The sequence below is a fragment of the Cornus florida genome, unplaced genomic scaffold, assembly GCF_030987335.1.
Source record: "Cornus florida cultivar Cherokee Brave unplaced genomic scaffold, ASM3098733v1 CherokeeBrave_3.0.0_Hap2_Chr11, whole genome shotgun sequence".
In the NCBI taxonomy this organism is placed as follows: domain Eukaryota; kingdom Viridiplantae; phylum Streptophyta; class Magnoliopsida; order Cornales; family Cornaceae; genus Cornus; species Cornus florida.
Genome location: NW_026775581.1, coordinates 123,927,175 through 123,944,352, shown reverse-complemented (window position 1 = coordinate 123,944,352; position 17,178 = coordinate 123,927,175). Strand labels below are relative to the sequence as shown.

Below are 17,178 nucleotides of genomic sequence, written 5' to 3'. Positions count from 1 at the left end.
CGCATCCACAAAGGGTGTGGATTCGGTGCAGCAAGGTCCACAGGGTTGCTATGCGCCTTAAATCAGGACCATAAAATGATGGATTGATCCAATGCATCGCGGCACATGGAGGATTGGTGCGCTCATGCATCTGGACCTTAGATTAGGTCTAGTCAACGTAGGAATTATCTAGTACGGTGAAACACATCAAAACTTAGAATACCAGCCAACCAGAAGACGCCACGTCATCAGAGGGTCATCAGGCGCGTGTGCAGCGCGTGAGAGCGCGTGAGGGCGCGTGATGACATGTGGCAGCTAGGGGCGGCGCGTGCAGCAGGTCTAGGCGCGTTTGGCGGTGCGTGAAGAGGAGTTTGGAGTCCTGGAAAGCTTTTGCGGGGTCCGATTAATTTCCAGATTTGATTTTAAGCTTAATAGGGTTGGAATCGACCCTCAGTGAAGATATTCTTAGGTTATTGGAGAGCCGTTAAGTGTTACTAAAATATGTAGTAGGATTTATGTAAATAAAACAATTAATTAATAATTTATTGTTGAATGAGGTATGTGTGTGTGTGTGTGTGTATATATATATACAATGGTTTATATATATACGGTTATATGGTTGATTTAACATCGTACTAGATATTCGGTTATTAAATTAAGGGCATGCTTATAATATGCATGTGAAGTCTCTGAATAATTAAACTTATAGTTAAGTTTAAAGTTAGTACATGGTTGAATTGTAGGCATGGATGAGTTGCCAAAGGTTTTAATATATTGCCTTATTAGTTATGAATAAATTTCATATATGGGAAGTATGGTTGAATTGCTAATTAATTGTATAAGTAAATATACTTAAGGAAGCATGGTTGAATTGCTAGTATATAATATAAATGGCATGGTTGATTTACCAGTACATAAATAAATTGCTATGTGTTTAGATGATTAAAATGCCATCAAGGTTATGGTTAGTATAGGTTGGATTATGACTAGAATAATCCAGCACTTACAGGTTATATATGTTAATAAAATAATAGTGGTGGAGACATGAATGATTTGTCAAAGCTTAAATTTTGGATATGTAATTTAAACAATCAAAAGTATCACTGGGTTTTAGATTTATTGGATTTTTCCTTAAATTGTAATTTATTATTTAAATAACTAAATTACTGTTTAGGATACTTTATGAGGAAATTATAAATGGTGGATTGGTCTAGGTATGACTAATAATTAATCATTGGTGAGTGGTTTTAACAATTTAATGATCTTATTAACAGATAGGATTACTATATATATAAGTATTTATATATATTTGTAGCATCGTATATTAAAGTTAAAGCTTTATTAGGGATGGTTTTGGTAAAAATGATTTGTTTATTGGTTTTCAGAGGCTTGGTAGAGAGAGCTTGCTTGTAGGGTTTAACCCAAGATTTTTTTTTCAGGTTATTAGAAGTTCAAGTCTTAAGGTTGAGGATCCGCAGCTGGAGTACTTATCTATTCTTTCAGTTTACTTAAAAGTAGGATATTATTATTTCATTTGATGTTAGTATTTAATAATAAATTTCTGGATAATGGTTTTTTAGTTAAGGGGTCCTTGAGTTACAGGATTCCCGAGTTGTAATCATTTGGAAGTTATCAATGGATTTACTATTAATTAGTTTTCTTCAGCGTTTTATTTTATTCTTTATTTCATTTTTTGTAATCCATGCTTGTTTAAATACTTTAATTGTTTTGATATCCCTTAATTTTGTGCGCGGACTTGATCAACTCGTGTTCCGAAATTAGGGGGTATTACATCCGGCGATTCCTACTCAGTGGGTGGGCTACTTGCACGACTGGTGCTGACCAGTTAATACAAAAAGTGACCATTTCAAGACTCGGCCATGACCCTTATATGGTCTATACGAGTCCTAATAAGGCCATTCTATGTCCTGACTCTTTCCAAAACATGTACACTTAGATGCTCTGCGGCCTCCTCTCCCACCACGAAGTCCTTCGGCTTGTTGCAGTCTTTGCCTCCGGCCTACTCCGAGCTATCCACTTCTTTCAACTCAATTACAAACAACTCGTCCACAACATCTCTACAGGTACTCTAAACCTTAAAATCATTGACCCTTCACTCCGGGAATGCATGTCAAATCTCCTCAAACCCAAACTAGAACTTTCTCATTTCATTGCCAAAGAATGTGGTGTTTAGAATTGGGAGGGCATTATCACCAGAATTTGGCCAAAGACTAAATATCTCGACGTGATTGTTATCGGAGCGATGGCTCAGTACATTCCCACATTGGATTATGTGACGACCCTAGATTTTTACAAACCCAATGTGTCCTGTGATGACCCGAAATGGATCCAAAATGCGAAAACTAAACATGAACAAGTCCATAGAGATATACGTTATCCCTAAGACACAAGAACGACCTTCTAAGGAGTCCCGTGACTCAGCGGAAGCAAGACCGGAGTTAGGGTTTCAAAACCCTCCAAGGAATGGACAAGGGCAAAATGGTCATTCTAAACTGAAATGGGTGCCACCGTGCACACCATTTGAAAGACAACAAAAAAATAACAAATATAGACTTAAGAATCACTTGATTTGGAGTCCAGATGGCAAAGATATCAAGTCTTGAAGTCGAAGGAAGGAAAACCCCATTTCGGTTCGAACCAAAAACTGACACTACCTCACTAAAACTTGAATATCTTGAGTTACAAATGGAATCTGAAGCTGTAATTGGTGCCATTGGAAAGCTTATTTCGACGCGGTCAGTTTAGAATCAAGAATGAACTAATTTAGAGTTAAAACGAATGAGATATAACAATTTGAAGTCGGAGAAGCAGTGCTGAAACAAGACGCGTGCACACACACGGAAGGATGGTCAAGCGCTCGTAGTTAGGCACTAATTTGCTGTGCCCACTGCCCCATGCACGAGTGCTCGTTCCCCATGGACAAGTGCTCGTTCCCCATGGACAGGCGCTTGTCCACTAACAAGCCAAAACTGATATTAGAACTTGAAAGGTGATTTTGAGGAGGGCCTTTTTGAAAAAAAAAAACTCAAAGAATAACCCCCCCGGGCCCCAAAAAAAAAAAATCATGTTTTATAGCCAACCATGCCAAAAGAAAACTTTATTTTTCATGTGAAAACCCCAAAATGCCCCTATGCATAGTTTTTGGCATGAATAGTGCAAAATGAGCCCATAGGAGGGTCAAATCACCAAGGAAAGGGATTTGCTGCCGAAAATGATCATGCATACAGACGTAACTTACCTATTAGGATGTGCGACAATGATCCATGGCTTAAAAATACCGCCGATGCAAAATATGACATATCAAACATCAAATGCGGAAAATTTGCCCTTTAAAGACAAACAATGCATGAACCGGGCTTTAACGCTATCAAAAGACTGTTTGGCCCTTGGCCACACTTCATTCATATTAAATGAATCCTAGTGGAAGTGATAGTACACACTTTGCACCACCCGATTTTGAAATGAACCCTTAAAGGCTCGAATTTTCCTATTTTAGCCCAAAAATGCAATATATGAAACAAGAATGTAAAACCTAAAACAAAATAGTGTTTGGCCCTTGGCCACACCTCATACATGGTAAATGAATGCCAAAGAATGAATTTCATGCTCAATGCACACTTCAGTACAAAAATGACATATTAAACCCTAGTTTTTTCATATTATTCACATTAAAGACAAATTTCAACATTTTTGGATATACATGAATTTCAAATGAAGTTTGGCCCTTAGCCACATATCATATACATGAAATAAGTGTCAAAAAGTGAGCTTAGGCACATATTACAAGTTTCAAGGCAAAAATGATATTTTTGACCTAACTATGCATTACAACTGTAAAAGTAAAAATCAAACATGCTAACACTTGGATGTGAACATGAATACACTTAAAAGAACTTCGATCCACCGAAACAACCTAGGGATGTTGTGCATCCCAAACCAAGGCATCCGTACCTGAAAACAACCCGATAACTTTGGGGTGAGTAAACAAGTTACTCGTAAGGAATGAGCATGCATCGACCTAACTTTTTACAAGGTTATTACATTAACATGAAACAATTCAAAAGGATCATACTACCTAACGTCTATGCCATAAGTGATAGTCAGGAATCACCTTAAGCTACTGTAAGACCCCTAGTTTTAAAAGGGTTATAATTGAAATTTTAATATTCCTTTTATTGTTTTCATTATTTATTTTATTTGTTTTTGGTATTTATATGGTTAGGCTTTTCTGAATTAAATTAAGTGTTGGGTGAATTTAAATAGTTATACATTAAATTGATTTGTTAGTTGTTTTATTTTCCTTGGTTTAATTGGTAATTGTGATATTTAAATTAATTGGATTTTTATTTTATTATTTGAATTGTTGGACCTATTTGTAATTATTTGAATTATTTGCATTAATGATATTATTATTTGACTGAATGGATTTATTGGTGATTATTGGTATTGGTTGCGTTAATTTCATTATTGGGTTTAAATTATTGTAATTAAGTTAAGTGAGTTTTTAGATGTCACCTAAGTGTAGCCGACATAGATTTTAAACGTAGGCTCTGTTTATGGGCGGACTAGTATTTAGATTAGGGCTCTGTTTTTAATCCTATAGGGAATAGGGTTTCAATGAAGTCTATATATATATAGAGCAGTATGTCACCTTAGGGTTTTAGCAATCACAGACCTTATTTACGTTCAGAGTATTGAGAGAACAACAGAGAGGAACAGAGAGGGGTCGTGAGAAACAAACAGAGCTACTTTGGTGAGGGTTTGGCCGTGGCTTACAGGACAGACGTAGGAGAAGGGAAGATGGAGCAATAGGAGATTTAACAGTGAATGGGATCGCCGGAAAAACTTAGAACGACGGCAACAGAGTTTTGAATCCAAAACTGTAAAGGCAAGTTCTATTCTGTCTCTCTCCCTTTGCCTGTGTTTTGTGCATCCTTTAATGATCTCTAGGATTGTATTTAAATTTTAATTGAATCTTACATGCTTGGAATAAGTTTATTAGATCATCTGTATATGTGCATATTGTCTGAAATTAATTCTTGCAACTCTGTTCTTCGTTGTTTGTTTCAAAGCATTAAATTGGTCGTTGTGTTATATCACTATATTAACTTGTACTGTGGTAAATTAAGGATTGGGGATTAACATTGTATATATATTAGACAGTGAGGACAAGTTTTAAGGAAGAACAGAGGGGTAGGAAAGGGCCGGAGACGAGGCAGATTGTCGGAAACGAAGAGGGAACAAACTGGGGCTCTCAAAGGGGAGAGAGCCGGCTCTCCCATGGAAAGAGCCGGCTCTAGGCAAGGAGAGCCGGCTCCCCCTTGTGGGAGAGCCGGCTTTAGGCAAAGTGGAGCCTGCTCCACTTGTTTTGGGAGCAGGCTCTTTCTTTTTGTGCGTACACTGAAGCAGTTGCGCCTTGTTTGGTCCAACTGTGGGTTTTTGAACAATGTCTGGGCTACTGTGATGATTTTTAAACATTAATTCATGGAGTATTAAAGCCCTAAGATGCATTAATTTGTTTTTATGCTAATGTTTTAAACAGTAGGAAAATCTAAAGTAAGTCGCAGGCTGTTTAAGGACTTAACGGACCGGAAGGATTTAATTGTGCAAACTATGTCTAGGAATTAAAAAGGGTTGGAACATGGATTCCAAACAATATTATCATGTTATATTAGAGCCTCACATAATAAATTATAGTCTTAATACTATTGGATTTAACAGTAAGAGGGAAAGTGCAGCGGTGCAGGCTGTTAATGGAAGGAACGGATTTAATTGCCTAGTTTAATTTCAGTAATTTAACGGAGTATATTTATATTTAAAAATCTTTTTTCTGGTGGCATGCTATGATCATTTAATTAACAAGTGTGATCTATGTATATCCTGAATGTTAATTGTTGAAATACTAAATACTTTTATGCAATGCATGGATTTAAGCTTGTAACTTTAGTTGCGGTAATTTTAAGCATTACACTGCAATTATTTGGATTAGAGTTTGGACTTCAATTGGACGTTGGCTTGGAATTAATTGAAGAATTAAATATATTTTCTGTCAATTACCTGGATGGATGCTGGATTATAACACGACGAATTAGTAAACTTTGTCTCGTTTAATTACATGGATGGATGCTGGATTATAACACGACGAATTAGTAAACTTTGTCTCGTTTAATTACATGGATGGATTCTGGATATTTAGTTGATGACTTGTTTAAATTCTGTGTTTGTCAACTATATGGATAATGTGGACTTTATTTGATGTACTACTTATAATGATGCATCATTTACGGATCATATGCATGGTATATACCGGTATGGGACGGTGACATACGGAGGGATGGATTAGATCAAAACACTAATTCCAACCCATACATACATACGGAATGGATTAACTAAAATAGTTAAATCCTACATGGTTTCATGTCCTGTCAACTAAAACAGTTGAACGACATATTGGATAGTTGTTTATATTTTTGCGTTAGGATGGATAGGGTTTTAACTAAAACGTTTAAATCATGATTATATGTTGTGTCTTGACCAATGAACCATTGACCGGCACAACATTGTATTTGGAAGGAACTTATATATATAATTGGAGTAGGGATTTAATTAAAACATTTAAATCCTAATTTTATGTCATGTCATGGCAACGAATCAGTTGAGCGGCACTACATTGGTTTGGATGGGAATTTATATATATAAATTATGGTACCGCGATTTAAGCTTGAGTCTCATAGTCGACGGTTAGGGTGCGTATATGCAGTAGGATGCGTAGCTAGCTATGTTAGTTGAGGTATACCCTGTTAGGCTTAGGTAGTCATGCCCACTCAGGTGCGTATTGCATGTTACCTTCTATTCAGGTTGAGACCCTCAGCATAGTTAGTGAGAGTCCTGTAGTGTGGATATATATTTATCTATTACGGACTATATAGATATGATTGAGATGTCTAGGATGTATCTGCGTATCGGGTCTCTGTTTGGATTGTAGTTAGGATAGAACTTGTTCGTGGGCCTGACCCATTATTATTTTTCAGGTAACGGACGGTTCTAAGTCTTAGAGCTTGTTCGTGCTGAGCAGAGACGTCTTCTCATTCTTCCGACGTCGTAAGCGGTTCCTGTATGGTTTAGCATTGGATTCTTTTTCGGTGGTTCATTTCTCAGTGATGATTTTTATTAGGGGTCCACCAGAGGGATTCCCGAGTTGTATTAGAAATGGAGAATTTGGATGTATCAGAATAATTCTTTATTAATTTAATTTTATTCTGAGGTTTCAGTATTTGGTTTATCATTTTAGTTTCTTTTCAGCAAATTTTTATTTATTCCTGTTTCCTTAATTGTATTCTGTGTTCGATTATCGCTAATTGTTTTTATATCCTCGGATAGTCGGGTGTGGACTTGGCCAACCCGCATCCGGAAATCCGGGGGTATCACAGTTGGTATCAGAGCACTCTAGGTTCTAGTGTCCTTAGGAGTGTTTTTCGTTATAGGACTTCCGCGTTGCGTCTCTTAAAACTTAGAGCCATATTAGGATTCGTTGTACTCTCTTTACGGTTCGTTCGGAGAAGTTGATGTCAATTATATTCCATAAATGGTTGACACTAGGAGGAGGATGGGGTTCAAGGCGAAAGCGATATAGACCCAAAGGAGTAAATGAGTAGGTTGTCGAGTTCTTTGCCAGAAGCAGAACTTAGGATCAAAAGTTTAGTTCCAAGGTTGGCATTAATTAGAAAGTATACGCCATGAACGGATCAAAGTGTAGGTGTTAGGTCACCGCATGTCGGGGCTAACATAACTTCGGATGATCTTAAAAAGGAGACAAATGAAGAGTAGGATTCTGAAGAGGATCCTAAGGGAGGAGATATCAGCGTCTCCAAGAAAGGGGATATTGAAGCTTGAAGATGAAAGATCGCACGAGGGTGCTCTCGTTCACCAGCAATACAGTGCATGATACTAGTAGAGTTGGTGTGAACCAATTTATATATGGATGAATTTTCATGTCGTCTCTCAAAGAGTCAATTGAAAAGTACCCTTTAGGAGTTTGGGAATCGGATGGAGTTCTTACCAGAATAAAGATGTGATTTTATAGCACATTCCGGAGAGTATGAGGATTAGGTTGTGATATTCTAAGTTGGTTTGTAAAGCCACGATAGACAGTTTATATTCCGCATATTAGGAGGATGAGGGTTAAGCTTTTGGATATTTGTTTAAGCAAACGATTGTGCAATTAAACTACGGTTAATGGAGAAGTTTCAAGATTGGATAATTACCAACGAAACTATGGTATGAACTTTTGAGAACTTGAGTTCAAAGGAGGTTTTCTTCTCTGGAATGGAGGATGTTTTAATTGGGAATTATATTTTGGTTGTTTTGTTGCATTGTGTGTATCTATGTGTTTGATTTTGTTATTCTGTGTTGCATTTTGATATTTTGTGTTTCGTTTTGTTGTTACGTATTTCATTTTTGTTAATTTGTCCGGATTGGGAGTATGGAGTGGTTGGGGACACAAGTACATGATCAACCAACTATTATGTTGATGACATGGATAATAGCGCTATGTACGCTAGGATTTGTGATAGTATGGTCATAGGATTGGGTAGAAATACAAACTTCTAGCCAATCTAATGGATTTGGGTATGCATCAATATGGTATGCTAGTTAGGATGGGATAGTTAAACTATCAAAATGAGACCAATAATAAAAAAGGATTAGTTTGATATGCTCAATGCTAGGTGGGGATTCGTTTTTACAACGCTATAATAATGGTGGTTGTTAGTGTCTTGGGAATTCGTGAGGTTGTGGTAGGTAAAGATCACTGTAATTCCACTATGGTTCAGACGGAGGATTTTGTACTGGTAGGTACTTATTAGAATGACGCTGAGAGAGAATAGTGGGCTAAAAAAATCTTTAGCAGTCTATTCGTAATCAAGACATTATTTTACGAGGGTGTCATTTGGAGGAGTTGCTGGTGTTACACTTGGAGGAGAAACCAAAGTTTCTACACTTTATAAAAAAGTGCAAATTTTTTTTTTTAGGGTTATCTTTCGCAATAATTAGCCGTTGCTCCGACATTGATGACTATATGGAGGATGCGAAAGGTTTCAAATTCAATTGAAACAAGACAAGGAGTTAGCTTGACACTTACCCATAATAGAGAAGTAAGGTGTGTTAAGGATAGGAAGGTGAGACTGAACACCTATATAAGGAAGCGGTGCACGGTGTGTGTGAAAAAGTCATAATGAGTTGACTCCGGCGGCTCAGGTCGGAGTCGCCACTGGGCACCACTTGGCCGAGCTATGCCGAAAGGAATACCCTAAATGGGCGAGCTTGGTGTCGTGGGTGATGGCCGAGATGGCTCTGATTGGCGCCGATATTCAGGAAGTCATTGGAAGTGCTATTGCTCTTAAGATTCTCAGTAATAGGGTTTTGCCTCTTTGGGCTGGTGTTGTTATAACCGCTTCTGATTGGTGTGGGAATCTCACTCATAGTCTCATATCACACTAATTCGAAAATTATAGATTTAAATACATGCGTATGCATTTGTGTGTGTGTGTATATATATATATATATGTATGTATCTATGTGATGAGCACCGAAAAGTGCGCATTTAAACCCGTTAAGCTTAAGCATTCTGGTACATTTATCTATCTTACTTTGCCGTTTTAGACTTATTACGTGTTATTTATATTTTCAGGCACTAATCCCAAAATTGAGTTAACTCAGCCAAATAAGAGCTTAATTGAAGCAATCCTGAGATAAACCGAAGGAGGGAGCAAAGTGGAGAAAGAAATGAGCAAAAAGGAATCAAAGTTGTGCAGCTGAAAAGTTCGATTGATCCAACTTAGAGTTCGATCGATCAAACATCTATGATCGATCACAGTACTTCTCGATAGATCCAACCTTGGCCTTTGCTAAAATTCCAAGTTCGATCGATCGAACATCACCTTCGATCAATCGAACCCTATTTTGTCCTATTCAAATGATTGATCTTATCCACAGCTGTACGCCTACCAACCACTTTTGTCCTTTTCCCCATAAATATCTTCGAAATATCTCAGCCTTGTCCTTATCCGGAGGAGTCAGACCACTTCGATCGATCCAAGATGCAGTTCGATCGATCGAACCCATCTTCGATTGATCCAAGTTAAGGTTCGATCGATCGAACTTCCTCCAGCGAGAAAAAGTTAAAGTCCAGCTCATTTATTCCGTCCTTCATCCAATCATTGGAGAATATGTCTTGCACGACCACAGCTCATCATAGGGTGTATTTGACCTACCTATATATGGAATATGATACACTTTTTGGAGAGCTCTCGAGAGGTTCTTGTCACACATTGAAAATCATCTTGGAGGCTATTCTTGGAGAGGAAGCTAGAGCAACCTTTGGAGGAGACCTTCATCATCAAGGAGCAGATTTTCACTATGGATTTAGCCCTTGAGGGTTGGAGCTTTATCATCATGAGTGGCTAGACATCCTCTTGGGGCTAGAGTTAGCCCCAAACATGCTTTCTTTACCTAATCTTGTGTAATTTTGAGGGATTTGTGTTGTAATGCATATTTTGATTCTTGAACTTATGAAGATCTTGATTATTCATTGAGTTCTATGGATTAATGCTTCTAATTGATCATTTTCTCTATCTATATGTCTATGTATGCTAGAGTAGATGCTTACCTCTAGATTTAATGTTATTGATGCATGTCTATGTGTATTAATGCCTTTAATCTTGAGATTGCCAAAATATGAAGTTCTTAATGTAATGCTCTTGTTATGTCTCTAGATGGTTCATACTTATTCCTTGATGGATTGTGCTTCTCTTTTAAGTAGTGTAGTGTTATTTGGGGAAACAATTCATACTTGTTCTTTGATGTTCCATGCTTTTGAATGCAAGAAGCATATGCTCTAATATTGTGGTGTAATGGAATTTTGAGCTTAATGGAGGATTAATGACTAGTTATGATATGTTGTATCTTTCACATGTGTTTAGACAATTTATTCCTCTCCCAATAGATATTTTGTACCTCTCACATGATGTTTAGATAATGCATGTTTAACTAAGTCATCATTATGGATTGCTTGGACTATGAGCTTAATGAAAGGTTCAATGACTTGAATTGTTATTTTGTTATCTTCACATGATGTTTAGACAATATATTCCTCTACCAATAGATGTATTGTGGCCTCACACATGTTGATTGAGACAATTTGCACTTGTTGAGTTGATCGGTCGGTCAATTATACATCAACCTTCGCAATAGCACGAATCATTGTAAAATAGGGCTATTGGTCGGGTAAGTCGAACCACTGGGACTGCGCTAGTCTTACGGCAACCTTAGTGTCTAGAATCTTTCTAGAATGATGAGGGGGTGTTCATAAAGGTTTTGTTTGTTGTCACTTAAATTAGGAATTCAAAGTGCATAAAACACTAATTTGCAAGGAATTTAGGATGAAATAAACAATAAAGAAGAGACTAGGGAAGAGACTCCACAACCATCAATAAGTATGCTAGGATATGATTTACTTAGGGGAATAACATATATGTATAACCATGGGATGCAACAACACAAATTATTACATTCCCTTCAAGAAATTTATGAAATCAATAGGTAAGAATAACCTATCAAAGCATTGCATGTTTTGGTTACCTAAACTAGGTTGTAACCTTAGACATACTCACTAAGCATAGAGTTATCAAGCCCTTAATCACATAGTAGAAGCACATGACATAGAATCTAAGAATAATCTATCAAAGGAAGATCCTAAGCAATAGATTATCAAATCTCCTAAATATCATGTCATTAACAACACTTCCATAAACTCCATTCCATTGTCACCATGAAAATGTAGCAATATAATCATAGGAGAAAAACCATCTAAGACAAGATATTTAACTCAAGATGATTATGTATAGGTATTAAAATTCATTACATCAAATGAAGAGCTCTAGTTCATGGAAGGATTACATACATATATTAACCCCCAAATATAAATCAAAACAAAGCAAAGCTTACAAAATGGAACTTCATCACCTTCCTAGAGGAGGTTTAGTTACCCATGGTGGCCCTAGATGAAGGAAGAAGCAAGGCTTTCCCCTCCATTTTCGAGCTTCCTCCTTGAAGCTTGAAGAACTCTCCCTCTTGCTCTCTTCTCTCTCCTCTAATCTTGTAGAATCAAGTTTAATGATATGTGTGGCTCTTATCCCTCTTATCTACCACCAAACTAAGCTCTCTCTCTCCTCCAAAAACATCCCCAACCACCTCATAAAAGAGGGCCATCCAAAATTGGAAATTTCAGAGCACAAGTGGGCTGTCTCGTGGAGCAAACTGCTTAAATTTCGAGTGCTCGAAATAGGGCCTCGAGCACTCGAATTTAGTGTAAAAAGCTCCATGCTTCACTTGCTCCGCCCAGACCTACTTTGATGAAATGGACATAACTTTGTGTTCCGAACTCTGAATGACGAACCGTTTAAAGATTTGGAGAGCTGATTCAGAGCTTTAAAAACTTCATGTTTTGATGAAGACCCAAATCTCAAGTTTGGTTGGTCGAAAATGGGGAGAAAGGCAGTACTTCAGTGCTGCCAGGCAGTTCTGCGCACCTCTGGTAACAAGGCCATAACTCTCTGCTCTGAGCTCCGAATTATGAACCGTTTGAAGATTTGGACAGCTAATTCAGAGCTCTAAAAACTTCATGTTTTGGTGGAGATCCAATTCTCAAGGATGGTTGGTCGAAAATGAAGATCAAGGCAGAATTTCATTGCTGTCAGGCAGTTCTGCGCACCTCTGGTAACAAGGCCATAACTCTCTGCTCCAAGCTCCGAATGACAAACCTCTTGAAGATTTGGAAAGCTGATTCAGAGCTCTAAATATGCCATTTTATAATGGAAGTTCATTTCTCGAGTTTGCAAGGTCAAAATGGCAAGCAAAGTCCTGACTCCACTACTGCCAGAAATTCAGAATTGTGCCTTTTGATGGCCAAAACTCCACAAAGCCTTGATTTTGCTCCTTTTTTGGCAAATGGACCTGAAAATATATACATACACACAAATGAAGATAATCTACTTAAATAATCAAACGATGGACTTAACTAATGCAATTTAGGGCGCTTGAATATACAATATTCGGCGCTTATCATGAGTCACCGTTACCAATTGAATGTCTTTTACACACACAACATTGTTGCAACACATTCATTTCCCTCATTAGTCACTTGATTATGGTTTGGAATAGTATTGTTTGGTGGTGATCTCTACACCCCAAGACCTTTCCTTCTTACTTACTCTTTATCTTATTGCATTGCTTTATTATAGTTTAGCTCATTTAGTATAATCAACCAATCAATCAACAATTGTGTGATCATTCGACCTACTAACCCTAATTATCATAGTTTCACAATTCGATACACCATTAAATCCCTTGGGACGATCCCTACTCGCCCTATCTATATTTTATATAGAGAAAGGTAGTAGTGGCTTTCTATAAATGTAAAACTTGGCCACCTCTTAAATTCACACACAACTTTCAAGCTTTGTTGGTTGTGGCGACTCCATCAAGGAAACCAACAACACTATGGATTGTTGTTTCTGGTTAATTCTATTGGTGTTTGTGGGATTTTGTGATGCAATATTAGGTTTTCTTCATGCAGCTCAATTTGTTTAACTATTCTTCTATTGGAGGAATGAATATCTAAAGTTCTAAATCCTTCATTTGATTGAATGGAAAAAAATGACGAAGCCAAGGCTAATAGAGAATTATGCCAAAGCAAAAGTCAAGCTCAGGTTAGATGGAAAACTGAAATCTTATTATGACAATGAATGTGTAATATGTTCTTACAATAACATGAATAGATGTGTAAAGAAATTTTAAAAAACAGTCCAGTTTGATATTGTCTCTAAAAATCACGAAATAGGAGATAAAACCTAATCACTAAAATAAGATAACTACCAAAAATTAGAAAATTCTAAATCCATTTCGACCTCCAACAAAAATCTAAAAAATTCAACAGTATTCCTACAACACTAAAAAAATTCACGATTTTTGGACCTAAACTATAAAATTTGGCTAAAAGTTTGACACAGAGCACAAGGCAAAGTTAATGAATATTAATCAGTCATTTCCAACTGTTGGAAATGGGTACGAGCTAGACGAACTACACCAAAACATGTGCATACATCACTCCCCCCAACTTTAGAACAACTCGTCCTCGAATTTACTGTTTTTCCTTTTCCAATTAGTTCTTGAGAACAAACAGTGACGAAGTGACAAAATAACCACATTATTTACTTCTCTTTGTTGTTCATGTCTTGTAACAGTTCTTCTTGAGAATTATGGTGTGAGAAATTTAGAAGCGGTTTTCGCTGTCCTCATTGCAACCATGGCACTGTCATTTGCATGGATGTTTGGTGAAACAAAGCCCAATGGCGTAGAACTTCTCCTTGGTGAGAATTTCTTTCTCCTGATGTAGTCGATTTTTACACCATATCTGGCACTTCCATTTTTTGTATTTAAATACTATTAGTTTCTCTGAATCTAAAGTGCTGCCAAATTGGACTCTGTTGTAGGTCTTTTGATTCCAAAACTTAGCTCAAAAACAATTCATCAGGCTGTGGGAGTTGTGGGTTGCATTATTATGCCTCATAATGTTTTCTTGTATTCTGCACTCGTGCAGTCAAGACAGATCAACCGTGGCAAGATTGTCCGAGTCCAGGAAGCCATCAATTACTACTCCATAAAGTCCACCATCGCCATTATATTTTCTTTTATAATTAATCTATTCGTTACAACTGTCTTTGCAAAAGCATTTTATGGTACTAATGTAGCCAATAAGCATTGGCCTACTAAATGCAGGGCAGTATCTTCAGGAGAAGTATGGGAAAGGATTGATCCTGATTCTATATATTTGGGGTATTGGGTTATTAGCTGCTGGCCAAAGTAGCACCATCACGGGCACTTATGCTGGGCAGTTTATCATGGGAGGTTTTCTAAACTTGCGGTTGAAAAAATGGCTTAGGGCATTGATAACGAGACGCTGCGCTATTGTCCCAACTATGATAGTAGCTCTTGTTTTTGATACCTCTGAGGACACGTTAGATGTTATGAATGAATGGCTTAACGTGTTTCAGTCAATTCAAATACCCTTTGCACTTATTCCTCTTCTTTGTTTGGTGTCCAAGGAGGAGATCATGGGTGTTTTTAAAATTGGCCCTGTACTCAAGGTACATTTTTTTCTCCTTTTGCCTTTTCTGCATCTTGCCCATAAGTCTTTGATGACCAATTGGGCCATTTCTTTTACAACTTGATTGTACAATTACTTAAATTGCAATTCATAGTTTTCCACAGATCTGGCGACCCCCAGTGTCTTTTGCTACTTAATTTGTACAATCAAAAGTACTGTAATTACAATCATTAACTGAAATCGAAATTTTGAGTGCTTCTGATAGAACTCAATCAATCAACATGTTTTATCTGCTATTTACATATGAATATGCTATCGTATTTAGCCTCGAGTCGTTGACATCATTGTGGTATTATATACTTGTTACCTTTGGAAATTGTTGAATTTGATTTTTATAATTCGTGAATAGAGGAAATGATGTTTTGATGGAATCCATTGTGCTTATAACTACCAGTTCAATTCATTTTGAAAGTTCCATGACAATGTTGATATCTACATAATTTGAAAAAACACAAATATTCAAACGAAGTCGATATGTTTTTTGCGTGCATGTGTTTCGCTTCCCGTTTGCATTGAGTGGTAACATTGTTTGAGTTGTGCCCCCCTTTCCACTAAGAAATTCTTTGTGTCCGTCAATGACTTGTATCATATATTTGTGGGAAAGACATTGTTAGTGATAAACATATGTTTGTTTGTCCCTCCTATTCCATAATAATTCCATTTATAGTGAATCAGAGTGCTACTACTTGTCTAAAAGTGAATATGTGCCTGATAATTGATGTCAGGCTCTTCAATTGTTGATTTTTTCTTGGTTCGGTAAATACCCCAAGCTCTTTTCATTTAGAGTTGTCCTTAATGACGTTGAAGAACAGAAATTGATGAGCTTTACCAAAGTGACTGTCATAGCCACATTTTAATTGTTGCTATAAATCACGGTGAAAACGTGCTGATACTGTGTTCAAAAGAAATATGGTGATCTTCTTCCGGTGTTCATGCTTGTATTTTTAATCCTTTAGTTGCCATTGTTACGTCACAGGAGTAAGATCTTGTTACCAAATTGTTCCTTGATAAATGATGCCATATTCTTTGTTTTGCTCTTGCAATTTATGACTTCCATAAAGCACAAAGAAAAAGTCAAATCCATGTTTTATATTGTAAGCTTTGCATATTGCTTTGACTGTCTTACTTTTAATTTAGTTAGTAAATGAAGATAAGTGGCTATGAATTCACATTCTTTTTCTTGCTCTTTGCTCATAGATGGCTTCGTGGCTCATGGCTGCCCTGGTGATTGTAATCAACGGGTATCTTTTGCTGCAATTTTTCTCTTCTGAAGGAAGTGGAGTGTTGTTTAGCTCGGTGATATCCACTTTTACAGCTGCATATGTTGTGTTTATAATATACCTTGTTTCATGGGGCATTACCTTCTCTAACTGGGTTGGTCTTTTACCAACCAAGAGACTAACGAAGTCGGGGAATTGAATAATTATTATCCAGGTCCACGGTCAGACTCAGTATTGGAATGATGCAGTACTTTTTGCTGTTGGATGTTAAATCGTCTTGGTACAGCTAATGATTATTTTTGAAAAGGGATATCCTTAAATTTATGCTGATTCAGGAGGTTAGATACGTATAATAGTCTGAAGCAGTGGCTTATAGTAGTTTTTTCTGTGCCATAAGAAATGAAAAGAAGTAGAATCTTTGTGATAACAATCATCACTTTGAATTGTATATGAAGTACCATAAAGGAAGAACTGAGCAGGCAGCTACATAGACATACTTCTAATGCCCTGCAAAAAGTACAAAGCAATGTATGCATGTGTAATTGTTAAAAACTTGTGTGTTTGCTGTAGAGAACAATATTGTAGTAAATTTGGCAATGTTCCAACTTGATTTGGGCAATACAATGTGACAAGTTCCTGCACTCTTTCTCTCTCTATATATATATGTGTGTTACGTTCGCTCAAATTTGTCTGATTTTGGTATGCATTCGGCATATATTTGACAGGATAAAAGCA

At 37.0% G+C, this 17,178-nt stretch overlaps 1 pseudogene; it reads left to right on the top strand.

The window, feature by feature from the left end:
• The first annotated feature begins 8,756 nt into the window (after nucleotides 1-8,756).
• On the top strand, nucleotides 8,757-17,082 carry LOC132282048 (metal transporter Nramp3.2-like; annotated as a pseudogene).
• Nucleotides 17,083-17,178: the final 96 nt, after the last annotated feature.